This window comes from Grammomys surdaster, unplaced genomic scaffold, assembly GCF_004785775.1.
Source record: "Grammomys surdaster isolate TR1022 unplaced genomic scaffold, NIH_TR_1.0 63, whole genome shotgun sequence".
In the NCBI taxonomy this organism is placed as follows: Eukaryota; Metazoa; Chordata; class Mammalia; order Rodentia; family Muridae; genus Grammomys; species Grammomys surdaster.
In genome coordinates this window covers 316,025-335,053 of record NW_021604565.1, presented here as the reverse complement: position 1 = coordinate 335,053, position 19,029 = coordinate 316,025, and the positions used below count along the sequence as shown (strand labels likewise).

Genomic DNA, 19,029 nt, shown 5'->3' with positions numbered 1-19,029 from the left:
TCCATATGGAAGACCACAAGAAACCTCAGTTTGTTATTTACCTTAATCAAACTATCCAAGAACACAACATAGCTATGGCTTTATGTGGTAACAGAAAACACATCAAACAAAAGGTATATGTTCTCTAACTATCAAGGCAATCACAAGCTTTTCTTGTGTGTGTGTCTGTGTGTGTGTCTGGGTGTCTGGGTGTGTGTGTGTGTGTGTGTGTGTGTGTGTGTGTGTGTGTGTGAGACCCAGGGCCTTGTGCATGTTAGGTAAATGTTCTACCACTCACCTGTTTCTTCTCCACTTTTGTCAGATTTATTTATTTATTTATTTATTTACTTACTTATTTATTGGTTTTTCGAGACAGGGTTTCTCTGTGTAGCCCTGGCTGTCTTGGAACTCACTCTGTAGACCAGGCTGGCCTCAAACTCAGAAATCTGCCTGCCTCTGCCAAGTGGTGGGATTAAAGGCATGCGCCACCACTGCCCAGCCAGATTTATTTTTTAATTAGGCAAGAAAATAAAATGTGCTTCATATACGAGCACTCAGGACATATTTCTTTGAAAGAAGGTGCAGCAGTAAACAGTAAGCCATGAATTTTCTAAATCTTCCCTCAAATAACTCTCACTGGATTGTTAGATTTTACTCAGTTCTTTCTGGGACCTATTTGCCCTACTGGGCCTAAACAGAAGACAGTGTTGAAACACATTGCCAACTCCTAGTAAATATGGTGCAATGGCTTCCTAGCTCTTGGGGACCATGATGAAAGCATAGTTCATTTGGTGAACTCTGCACAGGCCTCATTCTTCCCCAACCAGCAGATGTACATGATCATCTTTTCTCTGAAGCCAGAGTTCTATGGCTTGATCTTCTTTACAGCTTCCAGAACAGAGAGTGGATTCACTCTGTCTCCAAATTCTTTTTCTCTTTGCTCAAGAATAATGTCCTGATTTCCAGATCTTATCACAAAAACTCCTGAGGATGAAGCCTTCACCTTCCAGGTTTCCAGAGATACCTCCAGTCCAGGCCCAGAAGGAGTTGTACCACACATCTAAATGGATGAGGCCCATGAACATCGTATTCTGCCTCTCTGGACCATAGGATTTTTTTTCTTTTCCTCCAAGAAGATTTCCCCTTTTGAATAAGGTTGGAAGTCTTTCACTACTCTCTTCACTGGCACCTTCACCACAGCATAGGGAGGAACACTTCAATCATCCAACTTGGGCTTCAAGGATACAGGTCTGCTGCCTCTGCTCAACAGAGGAAGCAGCCTGGACTTCGCACAGCCATAATCATAGCCCCATTCTTTTCCCATAGCTACTTTGCATTGAATAAATATCCTTGATTATTTCTCCAGTGTTTTCAGGCCTATGTCTTCCAAATATTCCGATGTCACTTTCTGGGGCTTGGACAGAAACATGTCTCTGTTGCCTAGGAGCAGTGTCAAAGCAGCAGCACCCATGTTTCTCACACTGATGGACCACATACCTATGGTGAAGAAAGTTGGGTCCTGTGATCGGAGGATGTGCACCGCACAATCGTCTCGCCAGCAAGACGCATGCGGACACCAGGATCCTTCCACAGCAAATGTTTATTGTTAATGAAAGGAGGAAGACCCCGGGCCCCGAAAAGGCACTGTTTATATACCCTTGGAGCGGCGTGTTCATTTCTGATTGGCTGCTTACTCATTACCTGCCAAAACGCCCCGGGATGGGCTGTGACTTGGTGCGTGCTCACTTCCTGCACATGCGCAACAGCTTGTTTATCGGGATGGGCAGCGGATGTCAGTGCCAACTTGTAATGGCGATTGGTCTCGCCACCGGCACTACGGCGGTAGCGGCTTCCTATACCTCCCCCTTTTTGTTTTATTGCAGAGGGTGGTAGTTGAGATCCCTAGGAAGGTTTCATAACTCCCGTATTTGGGGGTCTCACGGCGGGTTTGAGCCTCTTTGGAGGGCGGTGCTCAAACTCTTACCCGTCACTGGGTCAGCCTCCCCACCCGGGGCTGCCCTGTCTTAGGTGGCCGAGGCTTATCCGTCTGCTCCGTCATTGACTTACCAGACCTACTATCCGTGGAACGAACACCTTAGTGGGCAGGAACTGTGTACAGATATGTTTGAGGCTTCATAGGGTGTCTTCACCAAAAGCCCTTGGGGTACAGCGGCCGAGAACCCAAGTGTCATAATTTACGCAACATGGATAACCAAATCTCGGGAGATGAGCCTTGTTCTACTGCTCCAAATGCTTGAGTGATTGCCACCTTGTCACGTCTGTGTTGAGCTTTGAGTTTGCAGACCAACCATAACATGAACACTGATCCAAAACATAGGGCTGTACCAAACAGGCCTAACCCCACCCACTCTTTAAAGGAGGAAAAGGCTGAAGAAATCCAGGAGGAGAGTCCTTCAGTCAGTGATAGATCCACTCGTGTCAAGTTGATAGCTACTACTGCTGTCCTCAGTGCCTCGAGCGTCTCCTCAAATCCTTCTGACCAATTTCCTGCAAGGTAGAGAGACAAACATCTGGACAAGTTAGCAGCTCAGGTAAACTTTTCATACTGTACACTGGTGATGCGAAGTACACCCAGTTTTCTCTCACATCCCAATTGGGCTAATTGAAAGAGGATATCCAATCTCTCTCCCACTAAATCAAGGCATTGATTAAGGATCATTAGCCCGCCTTTTAGTTGGGCGCTGGTGGAGGTTTGAAGGTTAACAGTCTCCACCACCGTGGCTGACAATTGGTTGAGGGCAGTGCCCGTCTGAACAGAAGTTGACATAGCAATCCCAGTGGCAGTGGCAGCAATGGCATTAACTGATATCGCCGTCACTATGGCTGCAGTTATACCAAAATCTCTTTTTTGCCTAAATAATGACAAAGTGGAAGGAGTCTCCATGGGGACAGGAACCCATCGCGGGACTCTGGCAACCATAGCGCGAGTGAATCTTTCAGAACTCCAACACTGGGACATCCAGCAGGTTTCATTGGTACAATTCTTAAAGGTGGAATTTGATAAAATAAACAAAAATACTAGGAACCCAAAGCTGGAGGATCCAAATAAGGATCTGCATTTGATTCTTTTTGGGGGTCATCTTCAGATGCCACCAGTCGTCGCGTCAGTCGCTCTGGTTGCCAAAATGGATTGTCTTATTCCTGCAGAAAAACACAAACTGCTCCCCTGGATCTTATTAAAATAGGATCCGAGCCTTTCTATTGTCTGGTCAAGACATCCTTCCATTTGACCATCTCTTTTGGCCTGTCAGGCTCTAAACAGTGACGGTCAGCTGCCGTGTGGCCTTGACTGTCCAGATTTTAAAAATTAAGGGTAAAAAGTGCTATAGAAATGGTGACTCGTGGCACTGAGGGTAGAGCCTCCTCGACTCTCCCTTTTTGTTTTATTAGATAAGACTTAAGAGTATGATGAGCCCGTTCTATAATGCCTTGTCCTTGAGGGTTATAAGGGAGACCCGTCAGATGGGTCACATCCATTTGGCGACAAAATTGTCCAAACTTTTGAGAAGTGTAAGCTGGTCCATTATCAGTCTTGAGAATTTTAGGCTTCCCCCAGGCACTCCATGCCTCAAGGCAATGTTGGATAACATGGGCCGCCTATTCTCTGGCCAATGGAGAAGCAAATATAATTCGGGAACAAGTATCAATGGAAGCATGTAAATATTGCAATTTGCCAAAGGATGGGATGTGAGTAACATCCATTTGCCAAATCTGAAGTGGCCGAATTCCTCGTGGATTAATTCCTACATGAGGCACTGGTAAAAACTGACAGCAATTCTGACATTGAGTAACTATATCTCTAGCTTCTTTTCTAGTTATATCAAATCGACGACGCAACGTCTCTGCTGTCACATGAAATTTTTTTTATGAAAATCTTTAGCCAAATTCAATTTTGGGGACAGGGCAATAGCAACCAACTTTGTGGCTCGATCTGCTAGGTCATTCCCATGAGACATTGGACCTGGTAGACCTGAGTGAGCTCTAATATGTGTAATAAAAACAGGATATCTCCTATTAACTAAAGCAAATTGAATCTTTTGAAAAACTTCCACAAGTCTACTAGATGGTCTAATTAGCCCAGCCACTTCTAAGACTTTAACTGCATTTACTACATAAAAGGAATCTGAAACAATATTTAAAGGGCCTGGAAAGGTTTCAAGAACCTCTAATACTACCAAACATTCCACAACTTGAGGTGAGGTCTCATGGTATTGTTTGGCAGTGACTTTATTATCAACTACATAGGCACCCACACCTGTTTTTGACCCATCTGTGTAAACAACCACTCCATCTGGGGGCGGCTTCTGAGATATGATGTGCGGAAATACAATAGCTTGAGTTAAGGCAAATTGTAGAATGGGATGTTTAGGATAGTGATTATCTATTTGACCATTAAAGGAGGTGACCAACACGGCCCAAACATCAGAGGTAGCAGTTAATATTTGAACCTGATGTGCAGTATATGGCACTATTAAAACCTTAGGTTCCCTTCCAAAATGGGTAATAGCTGCTTTTAACCCACGAAGGGCAAGCTGAGTGACTGCATCTGGATACCATTCAATAGTCTTTACAGGAGATGCCTTAGGATGGATCCATAATAAGGGCCCGTCCTGCCATAACACAGCAGTTGGTAAATGTCTGGTTTTAAAGACACACAAATTAAAAGTTTTGGTCTCATCAATGCGTTTTAGCTGGGCCTCTTGCAAGGCATCCTCTACCATTCGCAGGGCACGGCTTGCAGCCGGTGTTAGTGCTCTTGGCGAGGAAATATGAGAGTCTCCTTCCAAAATGTCAAACAAAGGTTTCAGTTCAGCAGAGGGAATTTTCAAAAATGGTCTTAACCAATTCATATCACCTAATAACTTTTGAAAGTCATTTAAGGTATGTAAATGATCTCGAACTCAGGAATCTGCCTGCCTCTGCCTCCCAAGTGCTGGGATTAAAGGCGTGGGCCACCACCGCCCGGCTTTTGATTTCACGGCGGCAGCCGCTCATCTGGATGGTATCTTTCCTCCTCATAGCGGGCTGTCCCTTCGTCTAAGTCCTCCCCCTCAGAGGAAGTTAGCTCCTCCGACTCAGAGCCACCAAGTCCCGAGGCCTCCAGCTCCTTTACCGGATAAAGAGATTTTCTTTCTGAGGCCTCTTCTCCCTTCGTACGTTCCTCTCCCAGGGAGGTCCCTCCTCCCTTATCTCTTACTCCCTCGGATTGAGTGTCCTTGGAAGGGTCTTTTTTCTTAGGCATGCCTTTCCTTTTTTCTTTCTGAGCTCCCTTTTCTTTTGGAGCTCCTAAGCGCTTATCCCGCTCTGTTTCTGACATGTTGTCTTGCAACTCCTCTAGCACTCCCTGGCCCGCCGCTACAGTCGAGTGGCATTTCTCATCCTGCAAAATCAGAAGGAAGAGAACGAACGCCGCTAGCACAATAGCAAGAGCTTCTAGAGTTCCTGCCAACTGGGGAGGGAGACGAGATAGATCAAGGCCAAACATGCCTCTCAGAGCTTACCTTTGTCCTGCAGTTCTGAATCCTCTCTGTGAGCAGAGGGTCTCCTCAGCGCTGGCGATGGTGAATTTCCTGGGTTTCGGCACCAGCTGTGCAGCGCACAATCATCTCACCAGCAAGACGCACACGGACACCAGGATCCTTCCGCAGCAAACGTTTATTGTTAATAAAAGGAGGAAGACCCTGGGCCCCGAAAAGGCACTGTTTAAATACCCTTGGAGCGGTGTGTTCATTTCTGATTGGCTGCTTACTCGTTACCCGCCAAAACGCCCCGGAATGGGCTGTGACTTGGCGCGCGCTCACTTCCCGCACATGCGCAACAGCTTGTTTATCGGGATGGGCAGCAGATGTCAGCGCCATCTTGTAATGATGATTGGTCTCGTCGCCGGCACTGCAGCGGTAGCGGCTTCCTACAGGAGGACCCAGCCTCTGTGGATGTCATCGGCCCTTTGAGCTGTGCCAACAGACTCAGGTGCCTCCTGCCTCTTTCTCCATTGGAGCACAGCACTGAGGGCCTGTGGGACCAAGCAACTTTGGAAGAATTAAGTCTTCCCAAGGGGACTTAAATTTTGCAATCCTATTGTTAGAATAGTTTTAGAAATGGAAAATTAAAGAAATTGAACTCTGCACAATATAGATGCCATAAAATAAACTATAAGATAAGATAATTCTATGGTTAATCAGTCCCAATTGCACAAATCACTGGACTTAATGAAGACAGCAAGGCATAATTTGAAGAGTATCTTGTGTTACCAGGGTCTTGGTCTAGACTCCCCTCTGATCTTTGTTTCTTGTGATCTGCTTAACAGAATTCAGATGAAAAACAAAAGGATATACTGTAGATGATAGGCAGAGTTTATTAAGAACGAATCTTTAAGGAGAAGATTCTTGTTTTGTTTTTATGTTACAAGGATGGGTGTTTTGCCTAAATAGATGTCTGTGCACTACATGCATGAAGTATCCATAGAGAGACATGCATGTAACACCCAGGAGAGTATACTGGATCCTCTGGAATGTTGGAAATGGTTGTTAGCAGTCATTTGAAGTCTGGGGATTGAATCCAGTCATCTGCAAGAGCAGCAAGTGCTTTCTAACTACCAAGCCACCTCTTTGTCCCTTTATTTAGGGAACTTTTAAGAGATGAGAATCACAATGGCCCAAGGGGACCCTTCTTTTGGAGTCACTCATAAATATTTGTCCCTGGTTTGAAACATTATTTGTAGAAGAGTAAGTATTGTGTGTTAGTTTTTTGACTGGCTTGACATAAACTGTGGTCTTCTGAAAAAAAAAAAAAAAGAACTTCAACTGAGAAAACGCTTCATTAGATTGGCCGGTAGGCAAGCCAGTGGAGGAATTGTCTTGACTAAAGACTGATGTGGGAGAGGCCAAAACACTGTGGTGTTTCAATTCCAGGAAAAGCAGTTCTCTGTTATACAAAAAAGCAAGCTGACCAAGCCATGGAAAGCAAAGTGGTAAACAGCGTTCCTCCATGATCTCTGCTTTAGTTCCTGCCTCCAGATTTTAACCTTGAGTCCCTGCTAGACAATAAAGCTATAGTCCTTCATGTTCGTTCATGCTGGACTATAATGGTATAAGGCAAAATAAACCCTTTCCTCCCTAAGTTGACTTTGGTTGTGGTCTTCTACCACAGCAATAAAAAGCAAGCAAGAACAACTGGACAATTGACAAAGGGACCATTCTTCTAATCTTCAATTTAGGCAGGCTTATTCTTAGTTCCAGTCTTAGAACAAGGATGTCTTCCTGACAGATGTGCCCTATCCAGGTGGTCAACAAGCTTGTTTGATTTGATAGCCAGGAGTCATGCTATCAAATTACCAGAAAATGACCCACTACACAGAAATAATATCAATGAGATTCTCCTAAAGCCAGGTTTGGATAGTTGTTATCTAATATTGATCTTCAGAGAAATGAGGATGCCCCCACCACCTTGGAGCCAGAGATAAGACTCAGTATCTATTTTTCTGATTAGTAGTTAGAATCATTATCTGCGGGGAATGATTAGCTCACGTGTGGACGTGGCATGGGTTCTTGAATTTTGTTGGGCTGTTGTGATTCCCACAATTCCAAAAAGACTGGAGTGTACGTTACTGGGGGGGCACTATGGGGCCTCACCCGGCGTGGGGGAGTTCTCACTCAGTCTAAAGTTCCAAGGGGGTGCAGGGCTCTTGGACTGGGGATTCCTGGGCCAGGAGGTGACCAGGAACCAACTGGTCTCGAGCCCTTGGGCTCTCAGATGCTGTTGAGAGGCCTCAGAAGGACCAAGACTGGGGGCCTGTGGGCAAGTGAATGGCCAACCCACAGCCAAGAGAAATTAGATGGGGGGAGAGAAGAAAGAGGCCCCAGTAACACCCTTCGGGAGAGACTTTGTTACTGTACTTGCTTAGCAGACTCAGCAGCCCAGCTAGCCTGCTTGAAGATGCAGGTCCGCGTGTCTGGAACACACAGTGGTCCTCCAGGCGGGAAGTTAGGTGCATCAGCTCGGCATTAGAGGCCTTCTCCACATTTTCCCCACAGCGGGCCCCAGAGATGCGAAAAAGTCCATGGTTCCAAAAGGGTTTGTTTTCATGGCAGATGTAATGGATCTTGCAGTACCCCCTGTGAAACTCAGGGCAGACCTGAATTAAATAGGGAGGGAGAAAGGGGGAAGGGTCTGGGGAAGAATGCTTAATTGGCTCCACCCTCTGGCCTTCATTATTATGTAAATCTCTCTAGGGCCTGGGGCCTGTATTCACGCCCTCTATCTGTGCTCTTTGGAAGGAACTGCATTGCCATATGTGACTGAACAGTGCAGGTCAATGGAGTTCCACACCACGTGTTAGGAGCCTGGATTCTGGGAGCCTGGCAGAATAAATGCAAGTCCCTTGCAGGGTCTCCATGATCCTTCCAGCCAGCGCTTCTACCAAAAACCAAGACCCCTTTCACGGCCCTACAACAGTCCTCAGTTTTATAAGCTCTTTATTATGAAGGAGAGTCCCAGATAAGCTCCCAGCCTGCTAATATCTAATTTGATACTGTAATTCCCCAAAATTAACCTATAAGTACTACCTGCTCAGGAACCGGGTAACTTCCTGGAATGCTGGGAATTGTAGTTCTTGGGAAATAACAAAGCCTCATGGGAAAATACTGAGGCCTATAGGCTTGTCCTCATAAGCACCTGCAACATGTGGCATGAGACCATTCCAGCCTGGAATTTTCAGGGAATAGTTCTGACTAAAGTCCATCCCTTGATCAGTGTTTAATATTTAATAAATGCTTGCTTTAAATTTGATCCAAAAGATTGAGTTGATTTCTTTTCCTGGTGAATTGCAGGATTAATGCTATCAAATGATCTTTCTTAAAGAAATGAGTCCCTAAAAAATTTCTGAGAGGGGTCCTGGGTTGTTCTGAATACTTACTGTTGAAATGGGACATAGAGTTTCACTTTTGCTGACTTTTAGAACTCAGAGAACAAGTGAAGGGACCCAGGTATGTGAAATTGAAGGTAGATGGAATATAAATGAGAGGAGATAAAATCAGAACAGCTGGTAAGCACGCAAGTTCAAAGACTAATAGAATCACTGCTAAGATTACAAAAGGGCCAAGACATTTGCATATGGACATATGAAGACCTAATTCTAATATTAAAAAAAAATAGTAGTGCCTGGTGGAAATTGTAAGAATGTACTGTTAGCATTCAGTTTCTTTTGAGACCTACTCTTAGATACTGACAGGCATGGTGTCAGTCGTGACTTGGCTGACTTCTCAGAACCATGATATCTCATGTGGAAAGTGAGAAAGCCTGGCTGTATTCTCTTACTCTGAAACTCCTTCATCATTAAAATGTCTGAAAAGATATTCCCTCCTCTGCCATGTGCATTCTGACTCTCTTCATAGACTGTCATACTTTCTCTCTCTGGAGGAAGGGCCCTCCTGTGCTGTTGTTCCTCTTCTGTCTGCCTACAACATTAATAACTCTTCCAGTAAAATGCTTAGACAGTGGAAAAATCTATCTCAGTGTCTTTTTGAGCCAACCCATTCTGTCTAAACCCAACAGGGTTGAATCTGGCTTTGTGTAGTGTGCAGTTTTAAAAAAATGGTCCACACTACAGGTGGCTATGCACACATAGGGCATAGTGTGAGACTTAGACCATGTGTTCTTCCTAGACAATGGCTCTCCCACAAATGCTATCTCTGCCTCTCTAGAGCTCTAAGATTGCTCTCTCAGTCCTTGAGGCCAGCTGTGTGACTGCTCTCACCAGTCTGTGCTCAGCTGTGGTTATCTCTCCCCTGGAGTTCGGTCCTTTGCCCAATCGTCTCATTTCAAATCCTGGCTGAACTTCACCCTGGCTACGTTCTTTTGCTCAGGCCCACCTGAGCCAACCAGGTTTAACCAGTCCCACCAGACAACCTTAGTTTAAAATTAACAGATGACACAACCTATGGGGGCAGAATCTACTGTCCTAACCTCAACTATTCTATGTCTATATTGGAAATTTTCAAGTGGTGGAAGCAGCCACTAGGTCTAACAGTTCCTGATCTACATCTTGCCTCCTTTTGCTCCTGCCTCGACAAAAGTCTGTTTCTTCCTCCTGTGTTCCCTGTTCCTCTCTCAGACCTGGGAGCCTGCCTCTTCTTTTTCACCCAGCTATTAGCTTCTTGTTGTTTTTATTAGCCACTCAATTAATTAGGGGACAATTCTCTTACCATTTTGTAGATTGTATAAAGCAGATGAGACATTAGTGACTTTATCTAGAACATACATGCAACTTTCCATCTTACTAATAGTACAAAGCAGGGATATTTAAAGCCTCTGCTCCATTTTTTTTTCTTTCTTCAGACTTAAGTAAAATTCCCTAGGCTGAATCATTTAAATTAAGTATTTTTAGAATATTTAGTAAGAGTTTTAATATGGCAAATGAAGCCCTAGAGATAGCATAAAATGTAAGCTACATGATCATTCCATGACTAGATTCCATAACAGCTAGAATAGTATCCAGAGTCCTTTCGAAATTCTATCTCATTTTGCATTGTTTCACTTTTAATTACTCCAGTCTGAATTTTGCTATCCTGTTGTGTATTTAGACCAAGTAAATAGCTGCAATTACCTTTCTTCTTTTTTCTGTTAAGTCCAGCTGCATCTCTTTAGGGATTGCTTTTAAGGACTTTGAAGAAGCCACTTAGCTCCCTTAGTTTTCCACTATGAGTTGTGTCACCTACTGGAAGAGGACAGAGTCTTGCTAACTGTATGACTTCCATGGAAGAATTTAGGACATTTTCTTCTGCAGTGACTTTTCTTTGCAAAATGGCTAGAGTCTATCTTAGTCTCTAAGACTGCTCTGAAGAGAGAACTGCCTGGTGTTCATCATTTCCTGAGACGTAGAAGACTTGAATTAAGAGACACAGTATTGGCTCTCCTCTTAGTCTCTTTATCTGCATTGACTTCAGCTTACAAGAATGAATATTGAATGTGTGTGAGGTCAGTTATACTAGACTTGAAGAAGAAACAGTAGTTTTAATCTTAAATATTGAAAGTGCATACTTAAAGCTTAGGAAAAACAAAGACTTTAAAGTACATCTTGACTTTGTTAACACTCTGTCTCCTAAGTAGTTAATAATCTGACAAACTAGGAGAAAACCTAAGTAATTGTCTTGGTAAAATATAAAATCTTTGTTTTCCAAGCTAGTGCATGTTGTTGTTGTTTTGTTTTTATAAATGTCATTAGGAACAGATCAGCATTTTAAGAAAATCTTATTGATCTCTATATAGAATTAGGTTTTACTTTTATACTGTTGCATTTAATTTTAAGCTTAGAAATTTTAATAGTCAATTAGTCATATCTATGGTATCTGTAACTTTCATCCTTCACAAACCTTTATTCCTTTTACAAATGCACACACTTTAGGCATCTGATTTTTGTCCTTGTCTCTCTTTTGAGTCTGGGCCAATATTTCATTTGTAGAACAAAACTCTATTTTACCACATAAAATGCTGTCTAGTCCAAAAGTATTTTCTTTTATCAATGTTATGCCTACATGCTACATCTCCTTCACATTTGTTGGCTTTCTGTCTTATTTTCTAATATAAAATTCTTAATGTAAGTTGAGCTTTATTCCTTTTAAGCTATACAAGTCTATACACAAAACACATCTAATCATTTTGGGTTTTATAAACTACTGTAGCTGGAAAATGGTATTAAAGTTTAAATTCCTATAAATCAGGACTTTTTACTTTAGGTCTCTTGTTCAATTGTTTACACAAAATTCAAAAGAATTAGTTCATAGCTTTTATGTAATTGTATTGCTTGTGAGATTCATAGAAAATGGCAGGTTTACAGTGGGGAAACTAAAAAGGCAGTGTGTGACCATACTTTAGGCTTTGAGCACGGATCACTGTATTACAGCATATTACAGCATACTTTCTTAGCAATCTCCACATGAAAGGAATGTCTTTCTGTAGACAAGCATCTCAGCAAATGTTTAGCTATGCTGGGCTTGCTTCTTCCTTCACAGCCAGAGAGACTTCACTCAGACTCCAGGATGAGAGGATCCTCTCCCTCCCTGTGTCCCTTTAATATTCCCTGCCCAGACTCACGTTTAGTGTCTTCTGGTGAACAGAATTTTCAACATAGATGATCCTTTCTTAGCCTCTACACCTTCACTTTTTATGCGCCAACATGACCATCACAATTCTGCATCAATATTTTTGTTCATTTTCTCTCTTATAATAAGAGGCAAAAACACCTTCAGTATTATATAACTAATATTTCTACTAAAAACATTCTAGTAGTAATTCTAGCAGTAGTACCAGTTATTCCTAGTTAATCCAGGTGCTTTTAGTGCATTTGCTACTGAAGGTTTGCACACCTAGAGCTACACTAAATTTTTTTTTGTATACTTATAATCAGTTGAATATACCATAGATATTATTTCTCTGTGAATCCAATTTTAGAGTTTTAAAACTCTTTCATTTTAGTAGTTTGTATTTTACATTTATGTATTTGTATGTGTGTGTGTGTGTGTGAGAGAGAGAGAGAGAGAGAGAGAGAGAGAGAGAGAGAGAGAGTCAGAGTCTGTGTCTTGGCATACATATGCAGAAGTCAACTTGAGGGAGTCAATACTGTCCTTAAACCATATGAGTTCTGGAGATCCAACTCAGATCATCAGGCTTGGCAGCAAGCACAAGCACTTTGACCCTCTGAAATATCTTACATGCTTTCATTTTATTTTTATGTTTCTATTTTATTTGTTTATTTATTATTTATTTATTTATTTATTTATTTGGTTTTTCAAGACAGGGTTTCTCTGTGTAGCCTGGCTGTCCTGGAACTCACTCTGTAAACCAGGCTGGCCTCGAACTCAGAAATCTGCCTGCCTCTGCCTCCCAAGTGCTGGGATTAAAGGCGTGCACCATCACTGCCTGGCTGTATATTTCTATTTTATTTTATTGGATCAAGATGTTGTAATATCTCCAGTGGCATTGAACTCACTGACTTACCCAGATGCCTTGAAATTTAGAACCCTCTTATGTGCTACCATTCCTCATTGATTGCATTCATTTTTATATACAAAATGCAAACATAGTTTGTAATGGCCCATTCTGCTACTTTGTAATGGCCCATTCTGCTGTTCCGGTCTGCAGGTCAGAGTCTAGCAAGAGAGAGAATGGGGATGGAGCGGCAAGAGATGCAAAAAATGGAGACATGACAGAGTCTGTTTAAGTCTCTCTTATTGAAAAGAAATCTTGGGTATTTATACGCTTTACCACGTGCCTTGCTCTTGTAGACAAGCTCAGCTGAAGACACTATGTCATGCACCTAGCAGCGTGGAGAACATGTGCACCTAACTGCTGGCGACACTAAACAGCAAAACAAGATGTTTATCAGAGTGTGCCTAGCTGTTACAGACTGTTGAAAACAACTCTTTTATCAGGGTATATGGCTCGAGATGGCTGTAAAGTTGATAGCCGCTTTCAGCTAAGAGTTGGCTCCCAACAGGTTCCCCTTTTTAAAAATTTTTTTTTCAAAAGGGAAAGCTGGGAAAACTTATGGAAACTGTGCCTGTCTTAGGTTGGAACAAAGGACCACAACCTCCCTTTCCCGTCTCTGGATACTCAACAGCCATTGGTTGAGCTCCTGTCTTAGGATGGTAAGGCCTCCCAGTTAGGGGCAAGGGTCTTGAGGTGTTCTCTTACCTGTCATTGACTATCCAGCTTAGTGTGTAAGTTAGGAGTTAATCCTCGTCAGTCTTGATAACAGAGGTTTTAGAGTCCCCTACTTCCAGCCTGTAATAATGGACCTGTATGGGTTTCATTTGAATAGTGCCTATCTATTGTTCTACAAAAGCCATCAGAACCCAACAGGCAAGAGACTTAACAATGCCTGAATGGTTGGTGTAAACCATTCTGCCTCAGAGTGACACTCTTTTTAAGGGTAGCACATAACTCTCTCTGTTGGAGGAGTAAAAAGTATAAGCCTCTTCTATTCTGTAACACTATTTTCTAAATCTAAATCTATATAAGTACAGAACTGATCATAGCTTTGATCTTAACAATACAAGTAAGAAAATCCCTGTCCCTGCCCCAATCAATCTCAAACCCAAAAAACAACTATAGTAACTGTGGTAATGGATTCTCTCTTGGGGTTAAACAATATACCCCACTAAATCATAAATAAGGGAACCAAGAGTCTAATAGAGCCACCATGGAGGTGTGGGTGGTGATGTTTTCTTCCGCATTGAGAACTTTCCAAGTCAGGTATGCTCGTTGGTCTGCTCCAGTGCAGCATCTTCATGTTTCCTGTCAAGAAAAAATATGCTTCTCAGGGGGTTTCTCCTCCCTGGATTTGTTATTGTTGTCTATTTGTTTAATCAGTCTCTCTGGCAGCCAGTGTGTGGCATCTGCCATTTGGGAATATATGCAGACAGAATTTCTTCCCCAGATAAGTACTAGATCTTTCCCATTCCAGGTTCCAGTTAATAGGTCTTTCCAGAGGACTGTTGCAAAATTCTTTTTGGTATCAGGATGCCAGAATCTATCTGCAGCAAATTTTCCTTCAGAACCCAAAGTTAAAAATTTTAAAATAAAGAGGGCGTGATGAAGGATATTTCTGGGGGATCCCTTAGTAGGGTACCATTCTCCATTTTTAATTTTTTTGAGTTGACATTTAACGGTTTGATGAGCCCTTTCTACTATACCTTGTTCCTGTGGATTATATGGAATACCCATTTTACGTAGTATTCCCAATTTTTCACAAAATTGGTGGAAACTGGAGCTTGTATAACCTGGGCCATTGTCAGTCTTGATCTGTTTTGGCACACCCAATACAGTGATTGTAGCAAGCATATGAGTGATCACATGTTTGTTTGCTTCTCCAGTTTGTAATGTTACATAAATGAAACCACTGTATGTATCTACACATACATGTATACATTTTTTATTTCCAAATACATTATAATGGGTAACATCCATTTGCCAGAGACTGTTTGGTATTAGTCCCTTTGGATTCACACCTAAATGAGGAACTGATAAACATGTAGCACATGATTGACATTGTTTGACAATTTGTCTAGCTTGTTTTCTGGTAATTTTAAACATGACTTTTCAAGTTTGAGAATTAAGGTGATGTAACTCATGAGCCTTTATGGCCTGATCCAAGTTAGATGGCAGATCTGATAAAGTCACTTCGACTACACGAGTGGCTAGTTCTGCCTTGGTGTTTCCTTCAGAGAGAGGACCTGGTATCCCAGTGTGGGCTCTCAGGTGTCCTATAAAGAAGTTATCCTTTCTCCTCAAAATTAATTGTTTGCACTGTAAAAAGAAATCGGCTGCTTCTGAGGAAAGCTTTATTTGTGCAGTAGTTTCTAGCAGAGGGATAGATAGAGCTATATGTGAGCTATCTGTGTAAATATTAATGGTTTGATTTGGAAATGCTTGAAACACAGCAACAACAGCATGTAATCCAACCAATTGAGCTGACACAGATGATGTAGCAAAGGAAATTACTTGGTCCTTAAAGGCATAAGCAGCTGCTCCTGATGAAGAACCATCAGTGAAAACTAGCAATACTTCCTTTATAGGTGCATACGCAGTACAAGAAAGAAAAACAAATGCATGACGATTACAAAATTGAACTAATTTGTCTGGCGGATAATGGTTATCTAGTTGACCACCAAATGAGGTACATGCTATAGGCCAAACTTCAGAACTCTGCATAAGCCAATTAACCTGATGTCTTGTATAAGGTTGTATTATGACATCAGGGTCTTTTCCAAAATATTTTTGACTGCTATCTCTGCCTAACATAATCATATCCGCTACAGCTGCATAGTATGGATAAAAAACCTTTTTAGGGGATGAGGGAAGATAAACCCATAATATGGGTGCAGCTTGCCAAAAAAAAACTGCAGTAGGAGTTAATTTAATGTTAAAAATAAGAAAATATAAAGGCTTAGAATAATTAATATGAGTTACAAATTGGGATGAAATAGCACTCTCAACCTTCTGTAAGGTTTTTCTATCCTTCTTTGTTAGAGCCCTGCCAGACTTAGGGTCAGGATCTCCTTTGAGAATGTCAAACAAAGGTTTCAACTCTCCTGTCGTAAGTTTCAAATATGGTTGTAGCCAATTAATGCCTCCCAATAGTTTTTGAAAATCATTAAGTGTCTTAAGGAAATCAATCCTCAAGGTGGCCTTACTGTTAATAATACGTGGAGCATTAATATGAAATCCTAAATAAGTATATGGATCTTGTAATTGTACCTTTTCTGGTGCTATTTGTAACCCTGCAGTCTGTAAAGCTGTTTTAAGAACATCAAAGCACTGGAGTACCTGTTTTCCATCTTTTCCCGCTATTAAAATATCATCCATGAAATGAATCATGTAGATTTGCTTCCACATGGTTCTAACACCCTCTATGGCAGAAGCCACAAACTTTTGGCACAAGATAGGACTGTTAGCCATACCTTGAGGCAAAACCTTCCATTGATATCTTTTCATAGGTTTTCTAAAGTTTATAGCAGGAGCACTAAAAGCAAAGAGTGTTCTATCATTAGGATGCAAGGGGATAGTAAAGAAACGGTCTTTTAAATCTATAATTATTTTATAATAGCCTAAAGGTATGGCCACTGGTGTGGGCAGCCCAGGTTGTAAGGCTCCCATCAGAATCATGGTTGCATTAACAGCCCTCAAGTCTTGCAACAATCTCCACTTTCCTGACTTTTCCCTAATGACAAATATTGGGGTATTCCAGGGAGAGTTACTCTCTTCTAAATGTCCTGCCTGTAATTGCTCCTGCACTAGCAATTGAGCAGCTTGTTATTTTTCGGTAGTTAGGGACCACTGATCCACCCAGATGGGTGAGTCTCCTTCCAGGTGATGAGATCAGCACAATGCCCTAGGGGGGCAGCTGAATCAATACCCCCCATCAAAAATACCCCAAGCGTCTTCTTCCAGAATTACCATGGATCTCAATAGGATGAGTAATCCCATCTTCACTTTTTCCTAATCTTTTCCCTGGGGAAAATCCAGAGTTTATCATTTGAGCTGTGAATATTTCATTAGGGCTGCACATAATCAGTCCTATGTCAGAGATAATAGATCTCTGCCCCAGAGATTAATGGGAAGGCCTGGGATGACATAGGGTTGTATATTCCCTGTATTTCCTTCTTTATCTTTCTATGTCAGCACCTTAGAGCTTTGCTGTGGATTTTGGCTTTGGCCAATACCCTTTAAATTGGTTAAGGTTGGGGTCAGAGGCCAGGTGGCAGGCCAATCACTTTGTTTGATGATTGTCACATCAGCTCCTGTATCAACCAAGTCTCTGAATGCCTTCCCGTCGAGCAATGTTGTCATCATAGGTTTTTGTTTAACGATAGGCTGTACCCAGTATGCATCAGAGGAACCAAAGCCTTGATCCCCTCTCTTAGGACTCTTATACTTATGATTAGTAGGAATCACTGGAAGTAACAATAGTTGAGCTATCCTCCTTCCTGTAGGGATAGTGACTATATTCTGTATTGCCTTGGCCATTACCTTAATCTCACCTTGATAATCATTGTCTATAACTCCAAGAAAAATTTGTAGTCCCTGCATAGTAGCACTTCTTCCCACTATCAGGCCAAACACATTTGGATAGAATGGTCCAAACACTCCAGTGGGTAAGGCCTGAGATCCCATTTCTGGGGTTAATACTGTGTGGGTGGCAGAACTGAGGTCCAGTCCTGCACTTCCTGGTGTTGCTCAACTAAGTTCTGAAAGGGGTTGTTGTTTGCTGGTATGAAACTGACTGCCCCATAAGCCTGTTTTGGCTTGTATTGGTTCGGGGCCTGGGGCTGGCCCCTGTTCCAGTTTCCCTGATTATGGGAAAGGGTGTTTCCTTGTGCATCTGTCTTGGACCTACATTCACTAGCCCAATGCCTTCCACGTTTGCAACGTGGGCATAGCCCAGGCTGTTTTCTAGACTGTCTCTGGGTTAACTCATTTTCTGCCTTGCAATATTTTGCAAAGTGTCCAGGCTTGCCACATTTAAAACAGACCTTTTTGTCTCTACTTGCCAAAAAAATCTCTTACTGATTGTCCTTGCATGGTGGCTGCCATAGCTAAGCCCTGTTGGTAGGAGGACCCTATGTCAGAACAGAGTCTGATATGCCCAGTAAGGTCTGTCTTTTTCCTATAGGGTCTAATGGCTGCTTGGCATGCAGGATTGGCATGTTCATACGCAAGTTGTTTCATGTAATCTACACCTACCTCTGCATTACCAAGAATCCTCCCTGCTGTTGTCATTAATCAATGAACAACATCAGAAAATTGTTCATCAGGCCCTTGTCTGACTGACGTCAAAGATGCATCAGGGTCTCCCTTTATGGGGAGTTTTCACCAAGCCTTCATGGCCACATTCTGAATTTGAGTAAATAAGCCTGGGTCATATTGCATCTGGTTATCACTAGAAGCAAATTGCCCGTCTCCTACTAAGGCATCAAAGGACCAACCATTACCTGCCTGAATGTTTCTCCTAGCTATCTCTTTACAGTTCTCATGATACTCTGATTTCCAAATAAGATGGTCACCACCGCTAAGAACTGCTCTCACTAGAGTATCCCAATCACCAGGAGTTAGTCACTCCTCTGCAACAGATTCTAAGATTGCAAGAGTAAAGGGAGCAGTGGCACCGTATTGTGACACTGAATTTTTTTTAATTCTTTAATAATTTGAAAATTAAACCCTGTGTGATGTCTCCACACAACCCCTTGAGCATCTCTAGTCTCTGATACAGGGAAAACCTCAACCTCTCCCTCTTCTGGCTATTCTGTGGCTGAACTAAAACCAGAGGACTCGTCTCCACAGGGCAGTTTCCTGTGGCTTTCACTTCTGAATTTTCAGTCGACCCTTCTTCCAGTAAAGTCCCTCACTGGATCTCTCGTTCTTGCTGCCGCATGTTGAGTGCCACTTTGAAATGGTCCGTTTTGCTACTTTGTAAGGGCCCGTTCTGCTGCTCCAGTCTGTAGGTCAGAGTCTAGCAAGAGAGAGAGTATGGAT

At 42.4% G+C, this 19,029-nt stretch overlaps 1 pseudogene; it reads right to left on the bottom strand.

The window, feature by feature from the left end:
- Nucleotides 1–819: 819 nt before the first annotated feature.
- On the bottom strand, nt 820–14,721 carry LOC114620633 (annotated as a pseudogene).
- Between the last annotated feature and the right edge of the window lie 4,308 nt (nt 14,722–19,029).